Genomic DNA, 7,783 nt, shown 5'->3' on the forward strand with positions numbered 1-7,783 from the left:
ATAACTAAAGGAAAGAATTGTTTGTTTACAAAACAATTACTTGTCCAATTAGGGCCAACATCCTAGATGTTTACTCTAACTTGGAAAAGTGAATTATGGTCTTAGCTGACCTAGTAGTATTTGTGTAAAGGTACGGTATTTATGTAAAGGACTTCTTGTGATAAGAAGTGTCCTATCTTGGTGTATTAAGTAAGTGAAGTGCAAGTGTGAATTGTGAATTGTGACTATATGTGAAAGCAATTTATACAAAGTTATTTGGTGATCTAAGATTGAGTTAAAGATCAGAAATTAGTCAAGGAAAGAAGAAAATAATAGTAAACTATTTGTTTGAGTAGTGAGCTCTTTTGTAGTTTAAATTGCATGTTTGGGTAGTGGGCTCTTATTGTATACATTGTACTATAACTCCTAACAGGGTTGGAATCTCCTAATAGGGATTCAAAGTCTCATAACAGGGATTGCTTATACTAAATTTTCTCATTGATTCCTAATAGGGTCCATCCTCTAACAAGGAACTTATATATCAGTATATAATCTAGTGGGTATCATCCCCACCAAGGTTTTTCCTTGGCTAGGGTTTCCCTAGTTAACAATATATGGTGTTATGAGTTATTTTTATACATTGCTATTATTACTATTTAGCATTACTTTATTTATTTTTTATGCATGGTTTAAAGTAAGTAATAATATCCAGTTAGTGACTCAATTTTGTCAATTAACGATTCACACCCTCCCCCCCACCCCCCCAAGTAATCCCTATTTCTAACACACTCCATGTGCAGTATCTAGCCTTGTACATACCGCATTATACATCAAGCTTCCTATAGCTAAAGGATAGCATACCTTGGACATCGTATCCTTCTTTGCTTGTGTCTTTGGACACATCTCCTTAGTCAACTTCAAATGACCAAGTAAAGGTGTGTTGACAACTTTAGCATTCTCCATAGAAAAATGTTGCAACACCTTCTCAACATAATCAGCCTGAGATAGCATCAATTTTCTATTCTTCCCATCTTTGCAAATCTTCACACCAAGGATGTTTTTTTCAATGCCCAAATCCTTCATAGAAAATGCATGTACTAACTGGCGTTTTAACTCCTTAATGTGATCCATGTTAGACCCAGCTACAATCATATCATCAACATATAGACATAGAATAACGTAGTTTTCATCATCCAACCTCTTAAAATAAACACAATGATTTGAATGCCACCTATTGTGTCCATCTTCATGCATAAACTTGTCAAATTTTAGATACTATTGTTGAGGTTCTTGTTTCAAGCCATTTAAACTTTTCTTCAATCTGCACACTAAGTTCTCCTTACCTTTGACCTAAAATCCATGTGGTTGTTCCATAATATCTCTTCATCCAAATCACTATGAAGGAAGGCTATTTTAAAATCAAGCTGCTACAAATGCAAATCTTCAGTAGCCACAATACTTAAAATAGTACGAATAGAAGTCATTTTAACAACATGAGAGAATATCTCATCAAATAAATGCCTATTTTTCTATACAAATCCTTTTACAACTAACCTAGCTTTAAATCTTTTCTTACCTCCATCCTCTTCTTTCAACTTGTAAACCCATTTATTCTATTAAGCCCTTTTACCTATAGGCAACTTGCATAAATCTCATGTCTTTTTTTTTTAGCAAAGAGTCCATTTTTTCTTTCATTGTAGACTCCCATTGAATCTTAGTATCCACCTGCATAACTTCATTTAATAACATTCAAGTTCACCAGCATCAGTTAGTAAAATAAAATACAAAGAGGGAGAAAATCTTTCTCGAGGTCTAACTAGCCCTATTGACCATCTAACATTCACTGGTTTGTGTGGTATTTGTTGTTGCGATTATTGCACATCATGAGGAATTTTTGGAACATCATTTTTTGGAGTAACATCCATCACTACATAATCATCTTCTTTCTTCTCATGTTGCTACAATAGATCTTTTTACAACACTTTTTCATTTAAAATGACATCCCTACATCTTACAATTTTACAATTTTTGAAATCCCAAAGCCTATAACCAAATTCATCAATGTCATATTTAAAAAATACACATTTCTTTGACTTAGCTTCTAGTTTGGTGCTATTTTCAGAATCTATATGAGCAAATGCTTCACAACTGAAGGTTTTGAGAAAAGAATAACTCACCTTCTTACCAGTTCGTGCTCCCTCTAGAATACCACAACCCAAAGGAGTAGAGGGACCTCTATTAATCAAATATACAACATTATTGACAGCCTTCACCCACATTTTAAGGGCAACCCTACATGCAACCTCATGCTCCTTGCACGCTCCATTATAGTCATGTTCATGCGTTCAGCCACTCCATTTTCCTATGGAGTCCTTGTAACAATTTTCTATCTATGAATACCATTAGTGGAGCAATAATCTTCAAATTCATGACTGCAATACTCACCACCATTATCAGATCTTAGACATTTTAATTTCTTACCAGTCTCATTTTCAACCAAGTATTTCCATTTCTTAAAATTTTGAAATATATCAAATTTTTGTCTAAGAAAATAAACCCATACTTTTCTAGTTGCATCATCAATAAATGTAACATAATAATGAGAGCCACCAAGGGAAGATACCTAAGTCAATCCCCATACATCTGTATGCACAAGCTTTAATTTCTCCCTTTTATTTTCCTTTCTAGTCTTCACAAAACTCACTCTCTTTTGTTTTCTATACACACGACTTTCACAAAAATACATATTAAAAAATTTCCAACCTGGTAAAAATGTCTTTGAATGAATTAATTTCATACCTTTCCCACTCATGTGCCCAAGTCTGTTGTGCCATAGCATTGTATCAAAATCTACAACAACTATTTGTTCTCCCTACTCAACTACAACAATTGTTCATGAACATTTATTTTTCTTTGAAAAAATCAAAGTAGAAGGAACAATATGACTTGTACAAAGATATAAGGTGCCTAATTTCACACCATTTTCTACTACAAGGGAACCTTTTGAAACCTTCCAATTTTTATCATTAAAAGTAACTACGCAAATTTTATCATTAAAAGTAACTACACAACCCTCATCACTAAGTTGCCCTGCTGAAATTAAATTCTTACTTAGCCTTGGAACATGTCTTACCTCATGTAGTAGCCAATTATTCCTATTCTACAACTTAATCTTAACTTTTCCCTTTCCAACAATATGACAGGGTTCATTATCCCTCAAATAACCAAGCCCAAAATCCCCTTTGACATAATTAGTAAAATAACCTTTATGAGGTGTAGCATGAAATGAAGCACTAGAATCTAAAACCCATGAATCATCAACACTTTCTAAATACATAAGCAAAGCATCTTATTTGGATTTATTACTTACAACATTTTCTTCTTTGTCTTCATCTTGCTTTTCCCCTTCATTTTCTCTCAAGTCCAACAATCTTTCTCCTTATGCCCTGGTTTCCCATAATACCAATAGTTGTTTGGTCCTCTTGATTGAGACCTCTTCCCTTTTGACTTTCCTCTTAATTTCCCACAATTTCTAGAATTACGTCCTCTCTCAGTCATTCTACCTCAACTTTGTGCATTCAAAGCACTTCTTAATGTAGACCCACCTAAAGATTTTCTACGAGTTTTCTCACTCAAAATAACATCAATCACATCATCATATTTTAGAGTATTAGATCCAGAAATGGAATTACTCATAGCCATTACCAAGTTATTCTAACTTTTAGGCAAAGAAACAAAATCAAGAGAGCCCTAATTTCTTCAACAAATTAATACCCACAAAAGATAACTCACTAGTAATAGTATTAAACTTATTTAAAATATCCGCAATAGATCCACCTTCTACCATTTTTATTTTAAATAAATGCTTCATGAGAAATATCATATTTGAAGTAGAGGGCTTTTCATACAATTTCTCTTGTTCCTTACATAGTGGGCAAGGGAATAATGTCCTTATTTTTTACATTCCTATGGATCAATTATTTCCTTTGGTTGAGTATTATTTATTTATCATGCAAAATTCAATCTTACATCATTTGCAATTGGATTTTTATGGTAGATAGATCACTTACATTGGAGTATCATAATAGTGTATCCCCCCTTTTAAGGATTTAACTTATTGGATTGTGTCTTTGTATTTTATCCTTCCATGACCTCATAGGAGTTGTGACCTCTTTGGTTTGGACTGAGTGTTGATTGTGGATACTGTCTTGATGCTAAAATATATTTATCCTTCTTCATCCCTTCCTTAAGATGCCAACACAAGTAATTAGTTTTCCATATTAAGGGGGGCATACATTTGCTAGAATGATTTTCAAATAACTAGGAGAGGGGGCGAGAGGGGTGGGGGTGAATCTATTATCCCCATGTCCTGATGTTCCAAATCAACTTTTAATTATTTTTTACAACTCAGATTTATTCATTAATTCACTCGATCTCTATATTAGGTTCATTGTAACATAAACATGTAGAATGTAAACTAATAAGAAATAAAATACATCTAATAGCATTCATACAAGTATGACAACAAGATTTAACGTAGAAACCCAATTTGTAAAACACTACCAATTTTCACTCTTCTAAAGTGAGCTTAGTTTAGAGCCTACCATGTTAAAGGTTAAAATACACATTATTTTTGATAAAATAAATAGGTTTTATAGGGACCCTAAAACCCAAAAGTAACTACATATCCATGGCTGATAATAAGCAATTAAAGCTAGCCAAAAAAGATAGGTCTCACGGTTGATAATAAGCACAAAGCCTAACCAAAAACAAAGGCCAGTAAAATATCTAGTCAAAAAGCCAGGACAAGAAAAAGCCAACAAAAAATAGCAAACAACGAAACTACAAAAAGATAGAACAAGAGAACTACTCTTCAATCTTCTGCTCGAGCTCCTACATAGTCAGCTTTGTAGGCTTTGTGAGTCTCCTATGTCATCTACTCATGGGTCTTCTATGCATCCTAATCCATACTAGTGAAGGTAATATTAGTAGCCACATCCTCATTAGCTCTGGTTCTACCTTTGTCCTTATCATCATCCTCATCTAGCAAGACTCTAGTTTTTAGCACACCAATCAAGGACAAAATGTTTTCATTGATTGAATTGAGGAGAGAAATCATTTGGTTTGCCAGGTTATGATTGTAGTTTTCTAGATTTTGAATTCTCCTCTGAGCTAGGCTGAATTTGTCCTTTGGTCTACAATACACATTGTTAGTTATGAGTCTGTTAAAGGATTTAATCACCCTATTAGGAGTGGCCTAGATAAAGGGATTAAGAACATCCCATTAGAATGTCACCTTAATTAAAGGATTTACAAATGGCTATTAGGTTAACCTTGACTGAAGGATTTTAATTGATACAATGTCTATAAAGTAACAACTAGTTGATCTAATAAATACAACTCACTTTGCAAATATAGATCATGATGTAGGTCATTTTTTGATTCACTAACTAGCCTCCATTAATATTTCCATCATTGGTTCACTTGGAAATCCTTCAAGAAATCATAGTTTACCTCTACTAAGCTCTTCATAGCCTTCTTCTCAAGTTATGAGAATCAACAATTGTTTAACCTCTTTAGGTTATCCTTTTTCCGCCTTAAATAGCTAGCTTTGATCTTTTTCTGCTTAAACATCACTATTGATCTTAGGGTTAGGTCAGATTCATTCAATCCTTCCATTATTTTGTTTCCTCTTTCTCCTTCTAGATACTTCTCAAAATTTCTTTGTTAATCCATATCTAGGAATGCTCAAACATGGTTTATCATCTATTTAATGCTCCATCTCATTGATACTTATCCTTCGTGCACTTTGACTAATCCTAAAATTCAACTGTGTCAATTGAGAATCTGAATCCCTTCACAAACAATCAAATGTTGTCACTTGGCCAATACTATATTCCTTAGCCTTGATCATAAATCGACAACTCGATCAATACTACTATCTTGCTTAACATACTTTGTCTTCTCTCAGTCTAACTTTTCTAATACCCAATCATTACTAATTCTCAGTCAACACTATATTTTATTGTCTTATACTATTACTTGATTAACAATAGCACAACTAGGCTTCAACTATAACTTTGTTAGCATTATTCACATTGCTTGATTAAGCCTATGTGTTTGATATTCCATTGATCATCTCTACTATACTTTAATTCAACTATTTTTTACTTAGTGTAATGAATAAACAACTCATTATCTTGTCAATGTGTCAACTAATCAAGTGCTCCTTGTAGTTTCACATAACTCAACCTTTTCACTAGGTCTTCTTGTTATCCCTCCTTCTCAAGATTTATTTATCAATCAAATAATATGGCACTCATCTTAGGTAGAAACTACCTCACTAGTAAGGTTTGACATCAATGACAACATAAAAATTGTTCCAATTGCAGTTTCCAACAACATGGTCCTCTTATCTTTTTCATTTTTTTTTTCTCAAAACATCATATAGATTACACTAGCATGACACAATTTTCTACAGCCAGCTACTCTCTCTCTTTTTACATGTCTTGCATTGGTTGAATAGTATGCCACACACACTGGCTAGACCATTTGAAATCTCCTAGTGTATGCACAAACCATTCTCATGATATAGGAGTACTATATCTTGAGAATGTAAGGAAAATTTGTGGGATTGATTATGGGGAATAAAAATCTACTAGATAATTCATGCTCATGTTTTCTTTCCTTTGTAGGATTGACTCTCAAGGAAGAAAACCCATTAGACTAATTGATATTACCTTCTTTTATTTATTTCTCATGGGATTGACCATCAAGCACACAAACCCACTAGACCATTCAATCCTATCCTCCTTTGTGTGAGTCACAATAAGGAATACAAACCTTATTGGGAAATTTGATCGCACCCCCTTCTCTCTTTTCATTTCCTATCAGTAACATCTCCCTTATTGTGATTTGAGGATATGATGAAGACTCAAGTTCCTTAGGAGAAAATACATATGTTGAATATGTCTTAGAGTAATTAGCCTTTCTGACTTGATATGATTCTCAGTTATCTTCAAATATATGCATTATTCTTAGCTTGATGATTTTTTTATTTGCCAATTTGTGATAAAATCATCTTTTTCTTTTGATCTACCTACCATGATTTTGAGGAAACTCATACTCACGCTAAAGTGGAAGCTAAATATATTGTCTTAAAATGGAAGCACTTGCATTTTAAGACCTTTTAACACTCTTTTCCATAAATCCTCTCTTGGATTATGGATAGACCTATGCTAAATGTCTCATTTTCTCTTCTCCTCCTACATTTCACACTTATTCTCTCTCTCTCTCTCTCTCTCTCTCTCTCTCTCTCTCTCTGTGTAGCATTTCTAGATTTCATTTTGATGCCATTTTAACCATATCTCCTAATTAGTCTATCACCTACCAGTTTCAACTATACCACCTTCTAGAGTTTTGCATGGCCTTTCTAACTCATCCACCAAAACTAGGTCAACATGGACTAGGTTGACCCAGGTTGACCTAGTTTAGGACTAGGTTGACCCAAGTTGACCTAGTTCTTAGTGATTGCAAGGTTCATGGCCTAAAAGTTCTTGAGTTTTCTAATTAATAAATTTTGGAGATATCCATTTCAATTGTGGCGATATCCTACATGTTTCATACCAAATTCAATATCTACAACATACATCACAACAAATCCTTATTGACAAGTGTTTTTATAAAAAAGGTGAATATTTAAATTTATCTTATTACTGTTACATTTACATTTAATTAATGATTAGTTATTTAACCTAAGGCTTCACCAAGGCAAGCCCTCCCCCAAAAAAACCCCCCAAAACCC

This window comes from Cupressus sempervirens, chromosome 3 (assembly GCF_028749045.1).
Source record: "Cupressus sempervirens isolate cs-2001-9-10 chromosome 3, ASM2874904v1, whole genome shotgun sequence".
Taxonomy (NCBI): domain Eukaryota; kingdom Viridiplantae; phylum Streptophyta; class Pinopsida; order Cupressales; family Cupressaceae; genus Cupressus; species Cupressus sempervirens.